Raw genomic sequence first — 12,362 nt, 5'->3', positions numbered from 1 at the left:
GTGCAATAATTCTTCCAGAATATGATCATGTTTTTCACTCTTCTTCCCTCCAATGAAGTTATCATTAAGTATCCAAAAAATGGAAGAAATGTGAAGGAAGTAAGAGAAGGAGAAAAAAAGAAAATAAGACTGCTTAGGTACAGGCAGGACCTGTATTAGATGCTTTGTGACCATCCAGAAGTAAAATAATAAAATTAAACCTGGTAAAAAGCAATGGAATCCCAGCCAACTGTTGTTTCTGTACCTCAGAAACTTATTTTTCCCCATTAAATGCAACAATATATTAACATTATCAGTTGCAGAGTTTATAAATTGATAAATGGTAGATGCTGTTCCTTGCTTAATAATTGCTCTGAGTGCCTGATGGAGCCATCGGCAGGCACATTCCAGGCTCTGCAAGCCTCACTGTGATGAGATCTTCAAAGCAACAACTCCTGTAGTAGGCAGTCTTCTAAGACAACTCTTGAAGATTCCTGCACAAATTCCTGGAGTTTGTGCCTTTGTGTAATCACCCCCTTTCCTTTGACTGGGGGTTGAGTCACCTCGTGACTCACTTTTAATGAATAGAAGAATAATGGCAAATGTGATAGGATGTCACTTCCAAGATTAGGTTACAGAAGACTGTTACTTCCATCTTGCTGGCACTCTCCTGATTTCTTTCTCACTTGCATACTCTGATGAACTAGTTGCCATGTTGTCAACTGCTTTATAGAGATGTTTGTGTGGTAAGGTATTAGGGACAGCCTCTGGCCAACAGCCAGCAAGGAACTGAAGCTCTCAGTCCAACATCCCACAAGGAACTAAATCCTGCCAACAACCACTGAGTAAGCTTGGAAGCAGATCCTGTCCCAGTCAAGTCTTTTTTTTTTTTTTTTAAAGATTTTATTTATTTATTTGATAGATTTTATTTATTTATTTAGAGACAGCCAGAGAGAGAGGGAACACAGGCAGGGGGAGTGGGAGAGGAAGAAGCAGGCACCTAGTGGAGGAGCCTGATGTGGGGCTCGATCCCATAACGCCGGGATCACGCCCTGAGATGAAGGCAGATGCTTAACCGGTGTGCCACCCAGGCGCCCCAAGGCTTGGATTCTTGACCAATAGAAATTGTGGGATAATAAATGTGTGCTGTTTAAAGTTGCTAAGTTTTGGAGTAGTTTGTTATATAATTGTAGATACCTACTATGCTGTCTTGTAAGTTAACTTTTTTAGCTAGGTTCCTTTGGTATCTCAGTACATCTGGGTGAGTTTCATGATTTGCTTACCATAAGCCACATTTTTGTGCCCAGAAAATAATATTTTAGTAAATTCTTTTGGACTATGGGAAAGTGAAATCTGTGTTTCCCATAAGTTCTGAAACATACTCTTTTCTTCTCTACCCACCCTTCCTAGACCAGCTTGGTCCTCTCTTTCCAAAACCTTCTCAAACTCCTAGAACACCCTACTTTGACCTATATAATTGAGCTGTTGATTGTTGTACATTTTCTCTGTACTATTACATATCTGTCAGGCTAGACTGTTATCTTATGATGTAGTGGCTATGACTTTATTTAGTTCCCTGAGCCAAGTGGGTAATCATGAATTATTTGATTATTAGCCTTAGAAAGAATCAAATAGCTTATCTGGACTCATTATTGAGTTCATGCTCATCTGTATACTTTTGTTTGGTTATTACTTCCTGGTCAGTTGATGATAAGTAGCAAAACAAGCCAAAACATCCTGTCACTGAAGTCTCATGAAACTAATGCCCATTTCTGACATCAAATTATTACAAGAAGTCTTTCTTGTAATACAAATTCAAAGCCACATGAAATGTAATATAAGTTGTTTCTTGAACAATAGCAACAAGTAGCTAACATTTATGTCCTTTCTGTTTGCCAAACATTGTTTTAAATGTTTTTCTTATAAGAACACAGGTTTTTGAGATTCAGATTAAAAATTTAATGAATAACTAGAGTAAAGTTTAGATAGTTTTTAAACCTGAAGAACTGAATGTAAGACTCAAAGTCACATTAGGGATTGAGTTACATCCGGCAATTTTTACAAAGTGATTCAAAAATATGATCTTTATTAAGCTTTCTCTAGTGTCACCTTTTAGCCTTGGAGGGAGCTAAGGTGAGTGCATGATGGGTGGTGGTAGGGCACTGGGAGGCAGAGGTGGTGCAGGTGGGGGTGATGGAGGAGGCGGCGGTGGTGGTGTAGCTGGCGGTGTTGGAAGCCACAGTGGTGGTGGTATTGCTCTTGATTCTTTGCAAGGTTAATGGCTCAGTAACTCATGATTACTTACTACAGGTGCAAGGACCCAAACGAAGTCACTACGACACCATACAAGAAAATGGTCCAGCTTGATAGAGGTGCTATAAGAGAAAAAAAATGCATTAATATAAACCACCAACAGCTACGTTGTGCAGGTCATGTTAGTGTGTTCTAGAAGTCTGGGAAAGTTTTTGAGGAAAAGACAGGACTGTGCTGGTCTGAGAAGGATGGATGGAGAAGAAATAGGCTGGAAATTTCAGTGCTGGGAAATACAGATTCCTTTCCCTAACTAGTTCAAAATAATATATTTTTAAAAGATTTTATTTATTTATTTGAGAGAGAGAGACAGCCAGCGAGAGAGGGAACACAAGCAGGGGGAGTGGGAGAGGAAGAAGCAGGCTCTTAGTGGAGGAGCCTGATGTGGGGCTCGAACCCAGAACGCTGGGATCACGCCCCGAGCTGAAGGCAGATGCCCAACCACTGTGCTACCCAGGCGCCCCAAAAGAATATTTTTTTGATGCTTGAAGGAGGTCCTATAAGAGGAAGTGAGAAGCAATTCTTTCATCAGTAGCAGTCCCCTGGGCTTGAAGATGTCTTTGGTCCCAGTGAGGGAGGAGGCAAACACTGCAATGCTGCTATCTTTTCCTTCTCTCAGGCCAGGCTATGCCAGAGGTAGGGAGGATGGGGCTTGGGAAGCCTTTGGACATGGCCCTATTCCTCTGAGCACACAAGTGTTGCTAGGAAGGGCATGTAACCATGCTGAAGTGGTTCTGAGGGAGGCAGGGATATTTCTTTCTTGTGTCTCCTAGGTTAGTGGGGATACACGTTACCATGTCCACATGTTGGCTCCCAATCTTGGCAGTTCCCTGGGTGAAATCTGAAACTGGTCCCTGAATGCAGAGAGCAAGGAGACCTAAGAAAGAGGCAGACCACTCCAGATTGGTAGGTGGCAGGTGTAACAAGCAAAGGAACTTACTTATGAAGCTTGTCTTGGGTGGCTACAAGGTAAGTAGCTCTCTACGCCCGCCCACCAGAATCTTAACAGTTCACATAGCGGCCTTAATGGGGTTCAGTCACATATCCAGTCCAGATGGTCTCAACAACACATTACTCTCTCAAGTCTACGTCCTTGCAACAGCTGCTAACATGGGATTGGTAGGCAAAATGTACATTCCAAGGACAGGAGAAAGGGTAAGGAACCACCGATTACCTGGGTCCAGCTCATGAGTCCACAGCTGTTGACTCTCAATGACCTCCTCCAATACCACTTTGTTAGAATAACAACTAAGTGCTATAACAAATGAATCCTTAAGTTTCGGTGACTCAACAGAGTGAAAGTTTCTCACTCACCTAACAATTCAGTGTGGACGTTTCTGGTAGTCAGGCAGCATTCTTCAACTTGGCAATTTGAGGACCCAGGCCCTTCCATCTTGAGCTGCCATTCCTAAGACCATGAAAGTCTCTGCCTCCACCTGGAGGAAGGGGAAAGAGAGAGAGGTGGAAGCATCTGCTTCTTAATTTTTTCAGCCTAGCAGTGGCATGCATCGCTTCTATTCATTTTACAAGAACTAGATATGTGACCCCACCTAGATGCAGGAGAGGTGGGGAAATGCAGTGTGTGTGTGTGTGTGTGTGTGTGTGTGTGTGTGTGTTAGCCCCTTTCCAGTGACGATCCTACATTATTGATAGGGGAGTTGAACAGATGGCTGTCTTTTTCATACCCACATACAGGTAAAAAATTGAGGTGCAGAAATGTTAAAAGGTCAAGAGGATATGATTTATCAATGGCAGAATCAGAAATGAAACTCAGCCTCTTTTCTTTCTCAGAAAACACTGGATGGAACCTCCTCGTTTAAAAAATGAGAGAGCAAGGACCTGGACAGCATTGGCATCCCCTCCCCAGGCTCCTGATTTCTAAGGTTTGTCTCCTTAAGCTTTGCAAGTAACTTTTTACATATTTAAACAGGCTGCCTGCTGGTTGCCTGTGAGGAGAATGATTTCCTGAAAGCAGTGGATTTCAAATTTTAGTGAGCATCATCAGAATCGCCTGGAATGTTTGTAAAACATACAGATCCCCAGGTCTTATCTCAGTGAGTCTGATTCAGACAGCTGTGGATTGGGCCCAGGAATCTGTGCTTATACCTGGCTCCCTGGTGATTCTGAGGCAGGTGATCCCAGGACCACATGTGGAGAGACATTGCCTTGATCCATGTAAGTGTTGTGTGGTTTTCCTAATAGCAGATGTTGCAGATGCTGTCACCTGCTATATTTTCTCAGACTTCTCGATTACACACTGCCTGCCTCCTAACAGCCAGCACCTGCGTTTCTTTGCCTGAGGGCTTTACCTGGCCCCCTGGAGGCTGGCGGCCACCCAGGTAGTAGGCTGAAATTGCCGCAAATTAACACCATCTGTGAGCAGCTCTTACCAACAACTGATAGGAGTGGGCGTATAGCTCCCTCGCCCCTGGGTTGGAGCAACTCTGGTGTGTGTTCTACCCTGGCTTCCAGAGCTCTCCACTGATATTAAGCTCCAGGGGCCCACAGTAGCAAGTATCTTGATAATGCACACTTTTTTGGCTCACTTCCCCACCTGACTACTGGGACTTGCTTCACCCGTTAAATAAACTACTTGCCCTTGAATCCTTGTCTCAGCTTGTGCTCCTGGGGAAACCCAAATGAAGCGGGTTAGGGATTCATGTACACTGTGCCATGTGTATCCTTTCAGGAAATCCCTCCCATGACTTCTACTCACAGGTGTGAGCTGTGGTGGTGAGGGGCACATCACTGTCATGAACCTCATTGGCCCAGTCAGTCCCACATGTCTGATCTTGCTTCCAGTAGCCAGTGTTTTAATCAACTGAGCAAAACCAACAGGATACACTTACCACCACTTGCAGATGGTTTAGCAAGAAAAATATTGTCTTAGTTTCCAAAAGAAACAAATCCCATTCCCACTTTTCCCTGTCAGTTTTGCTCCATGTGGGAGCTTCATGCTGTCAATATTCCTCCTGGGTGAGTAGCCTGCAAAGGTTCCGAGTCTTAATGATTACCCCAAAGCAGGAATTGTGGCATAAATCTCCATGTGTGGAATACATATCACAGCTTGAGTTAAATGGACCCCAAACATATGGCATTGTTTTTTGCATTTTCTAACACATGGGCAGTTTCTCACATTTTAAATCAACTGAAAATGAGAAGATTATAGGCAAATCTTCTTGGAGGATTAACCACCAGGAAATATATTTGGTTTGCATAAATATTTGGGGTGGGATGGATGATGAGGTCAGACACCTTCTGAAGATACATTTCATATGGCAGTGCGATAGCCCAAGGAGAGATCAGGTGGGTGACTCTGGCATTGCTTGCTGTCTGGACTGCCTGGGCTTTAGACACTGTCCTCCGACACAGGCTGCAGCACAGGGTGAGCAGAGGCGTGGGGTCTCAGCTTGATGAATAGGGGTTGGACAGTCTAGTGTCTTTTTTATGAGTGTAACTGACAGGGATTAATGACTCGTGGAGATGATCTCTCTTCCTCTGCCCTGATGTTGCCATCCGTCTGGGTGGATTATAACCTGTGTATGAGTTTATGTCACTTGTTCTGAGGCCACCAGATAAACTCATTGAATACACCCCAGAATATGTATAATGGATCTATTCCCTATTGACCAGATTCCATATAGGACTGGGACTATGGTCCCATTCTGAGTTTCAAGAATTAAAGATGATGCAAAGCCAAATATGAGAATTAAATTTTCCCTAGGGGAGATCAATTCTGCTCATCTGTCAGAGGGTCACCAAAAGAGGCAGTGATGTGCTGGTAGGACACCCGTTCTCCACAGGTGACGATCAATAGGCAAAAGAGAAAAGCAGGCTCATTAGGCACTTCCACCCTGGGCAGCTCACTTAGTCTTGTCAGGCCTCCAAAGCCACAACCAGCTATGCTGGCCTCATTTCTGAAATGGGCCCACCAGAGTGCCAGGGTACTGCCCTCCCTGCTCGCCCTGGAGCAACGGTCTACTTACTGGGCCCACAGCTTGCCTCTAGCAGACCCTGGAGACCATGGTGTGGTCAGCAGCTCTGGGGGTTCAGAGTATTTTCAGGCTTGCTATGCCTGCCCCCTCCTTCATGTCTCCACTCTCCAAATGTTTTCATGCATAAATAGTAAAGGGTTTAGAAAGAGACTCATACACCCCCACGGCCTGTAATAACTGCTAAGACATACATCACTGGTCTGCAGTTTGGGGTGGGGTGGTGAGCTGTCTACTACAGACATGAGGCTGCTGAGTGAGAAATCACACTTCCGGGAGAGAAGAAGGGAGCCCAGCCAGTTGGTAAGAAAGTCTCCCAAACTTCATGCAGACACATGACTGATGAGCCCACCCACCCCCTGATCTGATCTCTGTATCAGGGGTTCTCCTAGCACCTTCTCTGCTCCAGGCTGTGCTGCCTGCTGGTCACTCCCTTCAAGGCTGTGCTATGCATTCACAGTGAATTGAGGCTCCCTATATTGGAACCTGAGGACAGGGGACCCGGTCTATTTTATTTCTCCAAAGCCTCCTTCTTCCCTTCAGGTGGTTGTGATCATAAAATAGTGACTCTACAATCAAGCAGCCCTCATGGGAAGAGGGGAGAGGGGAGAGGGAAGGGGAATGGGAATGGGAAGAGGAGGGAGTGAAAGGGTAAGAGGTCTCCTGAGCTGGAAACCTGTAGATTCTTCTAAGGGACAAAGAGGGTGGCTTTACGAAACAGCTGTCTCCTCAGTGGAAACTTCACACACTGATGCCAGTTTTGGGAAAAGCAACCACCCCCTGGGGGAAGTGTGTGCAGGGTTTGGAAGCCAGGCAGCTCTGATTTCTGGCTCCAGCACTTTGCAGCTGTGTCTCTAAGCCTCGGCTCCCTTCTTCATTTGTACAGTAGACTTAATTTATTATTTTCATCACCTCACAGAATTGGTGTGAGAACTACAGAAGCCTGAACAGGATAAGTAATATACAGGATAATGCGCGATACCTGTCGTGATGCTCAGGACGTTCTTTATGCTTCGGAAGCTGAAATTCCTTGCGGAGATGCCGAATGGGGGAGGGGGAGCTGCTCTGCACGGGGTCCGCCCTCCCCTTCTCCATCCTCCCTATCTCGCTCCGGCTGTCCCCGGTCCCGCAGCGTTCCCACGCCGCCCACTGGGCGGCGGGGAGAGGCGGCCACCTGCTCCCTGGCTCACCTGGAGGCTTGGGCTGCGGGCTGCAGTGGCGCGCGGCCGCCTCTAGATGGAACTTTCTCACCAACACAAGGCGGCGCCGGCCGCCGCTCCCCGGGCGCGGGGCAGCCAGGGGCTCCCTCGCGCGCGCGCCCCGGCAGGTGCGTGGAGCCCGGGCGGTAACTCAGGGGGAGGGCCGCTGGACTGTGCACGTAGACCCCGCGGGTTTCCCTGGGCTGGAGGCGAAAGGAATCCCGAGGTTCCCCCTCAGAACCCGCGGACCCGCGCAGTGCGGCTCCTCAGGAGTTTCCCGCCCCGCATCTGCGGCTGCTAGAATCGGCTCAATACCACGACGGTCCCCGAGACCGCCCGCGCCCCCTCCTGCGCCGTGCCCGCAGCGGGACAGTCCTATGTCCATGCTCGAGCTCCGGGGGCTCGGTAGAAGGCGCCCCCCGAGACCATCGGGAGCGAGGGTGGGGGAGACCATCGCCGGTGCTGCGGGCAGGACAAATGGCCGAACATTTGCGCCGCGTGAGGTAAACTTTGCAGGGGAACCGCGCGGCCGGCGGGCTTTACTTTGAGCATCCCTGGAAAGAAAGCGTGTGGCGACCCTTGCCATCGACCATGTATTCTTCACGGTGACCCTTTTCGGAGCTGTGCTCCTGAAGGAGGACCCCAGGCTTGCGGTTCTGACTCCCGGCTCCGCGTGGCCGTCGTGCGGCGCCTTCCCGCGCGGGTCCGGGCTCGCCAGGCAGTCGGAGCTGCACAGCTCCCTCACAGCCATATTCTTCCTTCCATCCGCCAGCACTTGTTCCTCCCCTCCCGCCACTGCCCACCCCCTGAGTCTTTGAGTCCTCCCTTTTCTGTTGGGGGCGGGGCGGNTGGGGGGGGGGGGGGGGGGTTTTTTTTTTTTTTTTTTTTTAAATCAGAACTATTGACATTTATGGTCCCGGCGTCGCTGCGGGCTGAAGTGATGTAGCGCGAAGGGGAATCCGTGGGCCGAGCGTCCCTCTTCCTGCCCGCGCCAGGTTGGCTCAGTGGCACCGAAATCCAGGGGCTCCCGCCCCTCGGGGTTCCTTCTCCTGCTTCGCGAGGTGACTGGTTGGCGCGAAGCGATTGGCGATCCCGGACGCGATCCCGGCCTGGGCTCCCCGCGCCGCGCCGGGTGAATGGCCGCGGGCGGAGGATCGGGAGGCGCCGGGCGCAGACCAATCGCGGCCGCAGGTGGGAGTATTTGTTATTCACATGGAAGAGACTTGGCGCCGGCCGGGCCAGCTCAGCCCCCTCAGCCCCGAGACCAGCCACAAGTGCGGCCGCGGTGCTTGCCTCGTGCGGCGGCGGAGGCGCCGCTGACATGGAGCTGCGGGCCCCCCGCGGGCTTCCTCACCGCGCCCTCTGCGGGGAGCAGGGTAAGACGCGCCGAGCAGCAGAAAGAGGAAAAGCGGAGCAAGTGCCGAACCACAGGAAAAAACGCCCCCACCCCCGAACTCCCCCCAAAGGTTGTGCTTGTGGAAAAAGGAGAATTCCCCCTATTTTATTCCCCTTTCCGTTTTCTTCTTTAAAACCGTTCAGTGGACAGCCAGGTGCACGGTTTCTTCTCCGATCACTTTAGTGATTTGTTTTTCCTGGGCACAAGTAAATGGCCTTGCACACCGGAGTCTGGGAGAGAACTGGCGGGTGGAGGTGACGGGAACGGGGGGCGAGGGAGAGTGGGCACCAGGGGGCGAGGGGCTGGCCGGGCATTGGAGCTTGATTGGGTATCTGTTGATTTTACGTTGCAAAGAACAAGGCAGCCACCCCTCTTGTCTTCCCATGATTACATTCCAGTGAAGAGGTTCAGTAAAGAGGAAGGCTTAGCTTGGAACTCCCAAGGCTTGGAGATGTGATCCCCCAAAAGTTTAGTCGGCGAGTGAGAGACTGAAGGGTGACGGGAAGGGGGCAGGAGCACCTTGGGTGCTCTGATGGGGCGTGCGGCGGCAGGATTTTAAAGCGCTCTTCCTTGGATTGCCTGCCCTGGCGGAATCCGGACTTGCCCCGCCGAGATGACGAGGTACCTCCGTTCTGCAAACCTAACGGGAGGGATTTCCGAAGTTAGAGGCTTCCGGGATGAGTTGGGGTAACCCCCTCCTTCTTGAGAGCGGGGCTGGATGAATGTCTAAGCAGAATCTAGGGAATACGGGAGTCGCGGGAGAAGCCGAGTGATTTGGAGGTTCTCGAGAACCCCTCCATCCCTGCACCTCTGCCTTGAGTTTGGTATTCTCCGAGTTAGCCCGGCGAGGTTGGGATTTCCGCGCCCCCCCCCCCCGCCTTTTGTGGCTTTTGGGAAAACACTGGAGTTCCCTGTCCTGTTAGGGGTGGGGGAGAGGAGGAATGCTCTCAGGGATTTTGAGTTTAAAAGAGCAAAGGCAGATGCGCCCGACAGCTCCTCCGAAGCACCTGCGGCCAGAGCGGCCCCAGTTTGGGGAAGACCCGCGCGGGCGTGGGCGCTCGGGGCAGCCAGGTGGGGCGGAGGCGGAGGCGCTCGGGTACCGCAGCGCTCCGAGGCTGGATCACCCGGCGTGCCGGGGGACTGGGAGGCGCTGGAAAACCCCAGCGGCGCGGGAAAGGCAAGGGAAACCAGGTACTTCTAAGGCCCTGGGCTCTACGGGGAGCCGGGGTTCAACAGCCGAAGGAACTGAGAAGAAAAAGGAAGATGCAGCAGGGAAGAGGGGAGCGGGGGCGGGGTGAGTGGCTGCCGGCTGAGATAGAGGTAGAGATAGAGACAGAGGTAGAGAACCCTCTGAGTCCCGCCGATAGAGAGCCCATCTGCTCTGCCAAGCAGCTCGGAGATCCCTTGAGGTTCGTACAGTTGGTGAAAATATAACCGAATCACTAAAACCCCAAAAACAAAACCCAAAGCAAACAAAAAACCCGTCTGTCTGACACGCTCCCTTGGTGCAAATGAAACGCAGAGGGGTGTGCAAGTAGCCCAACTGCGCAAGACGGCACCCCCAGGCTTCCCTGAAGAATTGTTTCCCTCGTGGTCCAAATTGCAGGGCCTGGGGTCAGAGAGTGTCTGTGCTTCCAGGATGGTGGGGGTGAAAATAGACCCACCCGCCCGCTGCGGTCATCCAAGCCCCTCGGTCCCCGAAGCCGAGGGTGCTGGGGAAGGGAATGCCCTATTTGCCTTTTGAGGGTGATCCTTTCCCACAGACCTGAGGGCACGCTAGTCTCTCGAACACCCAGGAATACCCTACCATCTCGGCTACTACCGCGATGGAGTACAAATCCTGCCAACTGACCGAACTGGAAAGCAGGGCTGGTGGTGGAGATATTGACAAGAAATATCATAAAGAGTAGAAATGCATTCTGATAATAGCTTGTATTTTGCTTGAAAGAAAAAATAAAAAGGGAAAAGAGCCACCAGCAGGTAGATCTTGGATAAACAGCTTATTGCACTTGCCTGTAATTTCCATTTTCTGTTATGAAATTGTCAATAATTGCAAATGGCTACAAAAACCACTTGAGTTTACCTTGGCCACTTGCTTGTGAATAATGTCTTGAAAAATCTCTCTAGGAGACAGAATCAGCTGTGTGGAATTCATTGCCCGGTTTTTGAAAATATGCGGTTTGATAATTTTGGAGAAAAGCCTTAACCATCAGGGAAAATGAAGTAAGGTTTTTAAATGCAATTTTCCTATTTTGTAGTCAACTACAGGTTGCATCATACCTGAGATAAAGACAGCATTCTTGCTTTTAAATCAGGGATATGGGGAGCAATAACTCAGGAGAGGCTCTCTAGGAGAGGATTTACCCAGAATAAAGAAAAAGATGCTGAGAACACAGCTCTATACCGTTATTTAGGCTTTATTTGTTCTATTTGGTTTGTGCTGGCTGGTTCTGCCCTACCATGCTCTCTTTGCAAAGTATGGCTACTTGAATAATTCTAAAAATATTTAAATACAAAAGGGATAGATAAAAGGAAGAGTTGAGCTTCTGTAAGTGTGACAGAAAGTTAGAAGTCTGGAGAGATGTGCTCTTTTCAAACTTAGCTGAGCAGGTTGGAGCTTTCAAGGGGCTGGTTTTATTGGTATTTATGCAGCAAACAACAGGCTGACATTCACATTGGCAACACTGTGTGCCAATCTTTGTGTAAGAATGTTCCATTGTCTTCAGGCATGAGCACAGTCCACTGCACACACAGGCACTCGCTCATGGTAGCAATGATGTTTTTCCGTCTAAGTTTCTTTCCTACGTTGTCTTCCTCCTGTAGTTAGAATGCCCAACACAGAGAACCTTGCCTTTAGTCAGGGGAGTGGAGCTGCTCTCAGTGTCTTAAAAGGAAGATGCTGCATGGATTTATCTTTTAACTGGATCCATAGCAAAGACCTGCCCACATCTCCATACCTGTAGAATAGGCTGGTTTTCGAAGGTTCAGGAAACTGTTGCTGTTTTCTTGGTAGAATCTGATTGGACATCACCAGACTCACATGTGTAGTTTTCTCAGGAGGGACAGTCATTCTATGTTGTTCCAGGAGAGTATGTGAACAGAGTCAGCTCAATCGCATTGTTTCTATCACAATAATAGGTTTTCTGTCTGCTAGGAATTTAGATTTGATTTTCTTTTCCTTTCCTTTCCTCTTTCCTCCCTCCCTCCTTCCCTCCCTTTCTTCCTCCCTTCCTCCTTCCCCTCCCTCCCTTTCTTTCTTTCTTTCTTTCTTTCTTTCTTTCTTCTCTTTCCCTCCCTCCTCTCTCTCTCCCTTACCTTCCTTCCTCCCCCCCCCCTTTCTTACTTGGCTCAGAGAGACGTTTTCTTTGATTTTAATTTCTACTTGGTGCTTTGACAAGTTGTGATGAACTCACTCACTGACTAAGGACCTTGAGCATGATGTATTCTTATCCCAGGACCTGTCTTCTGAGTGGTAGGCATTGCTGG

Source organism: Ailuropoda melanoleuca, chromosome 1 (genome assembly GCF_002007445.2).
Source record: "Ailuropoda melanoleuca isolate Jingjing chromosome 1, ASM200744v2, whole genome shotgun sequence".
NCBI lineage: Eukaryota > Metazoa > Chordata > Mammalia > Carnivora > Ursidae > Ailuropoda > Ailuropoda melanoleuca.
Note: the sequence above shows the minus strand (reverse complement) of the source record.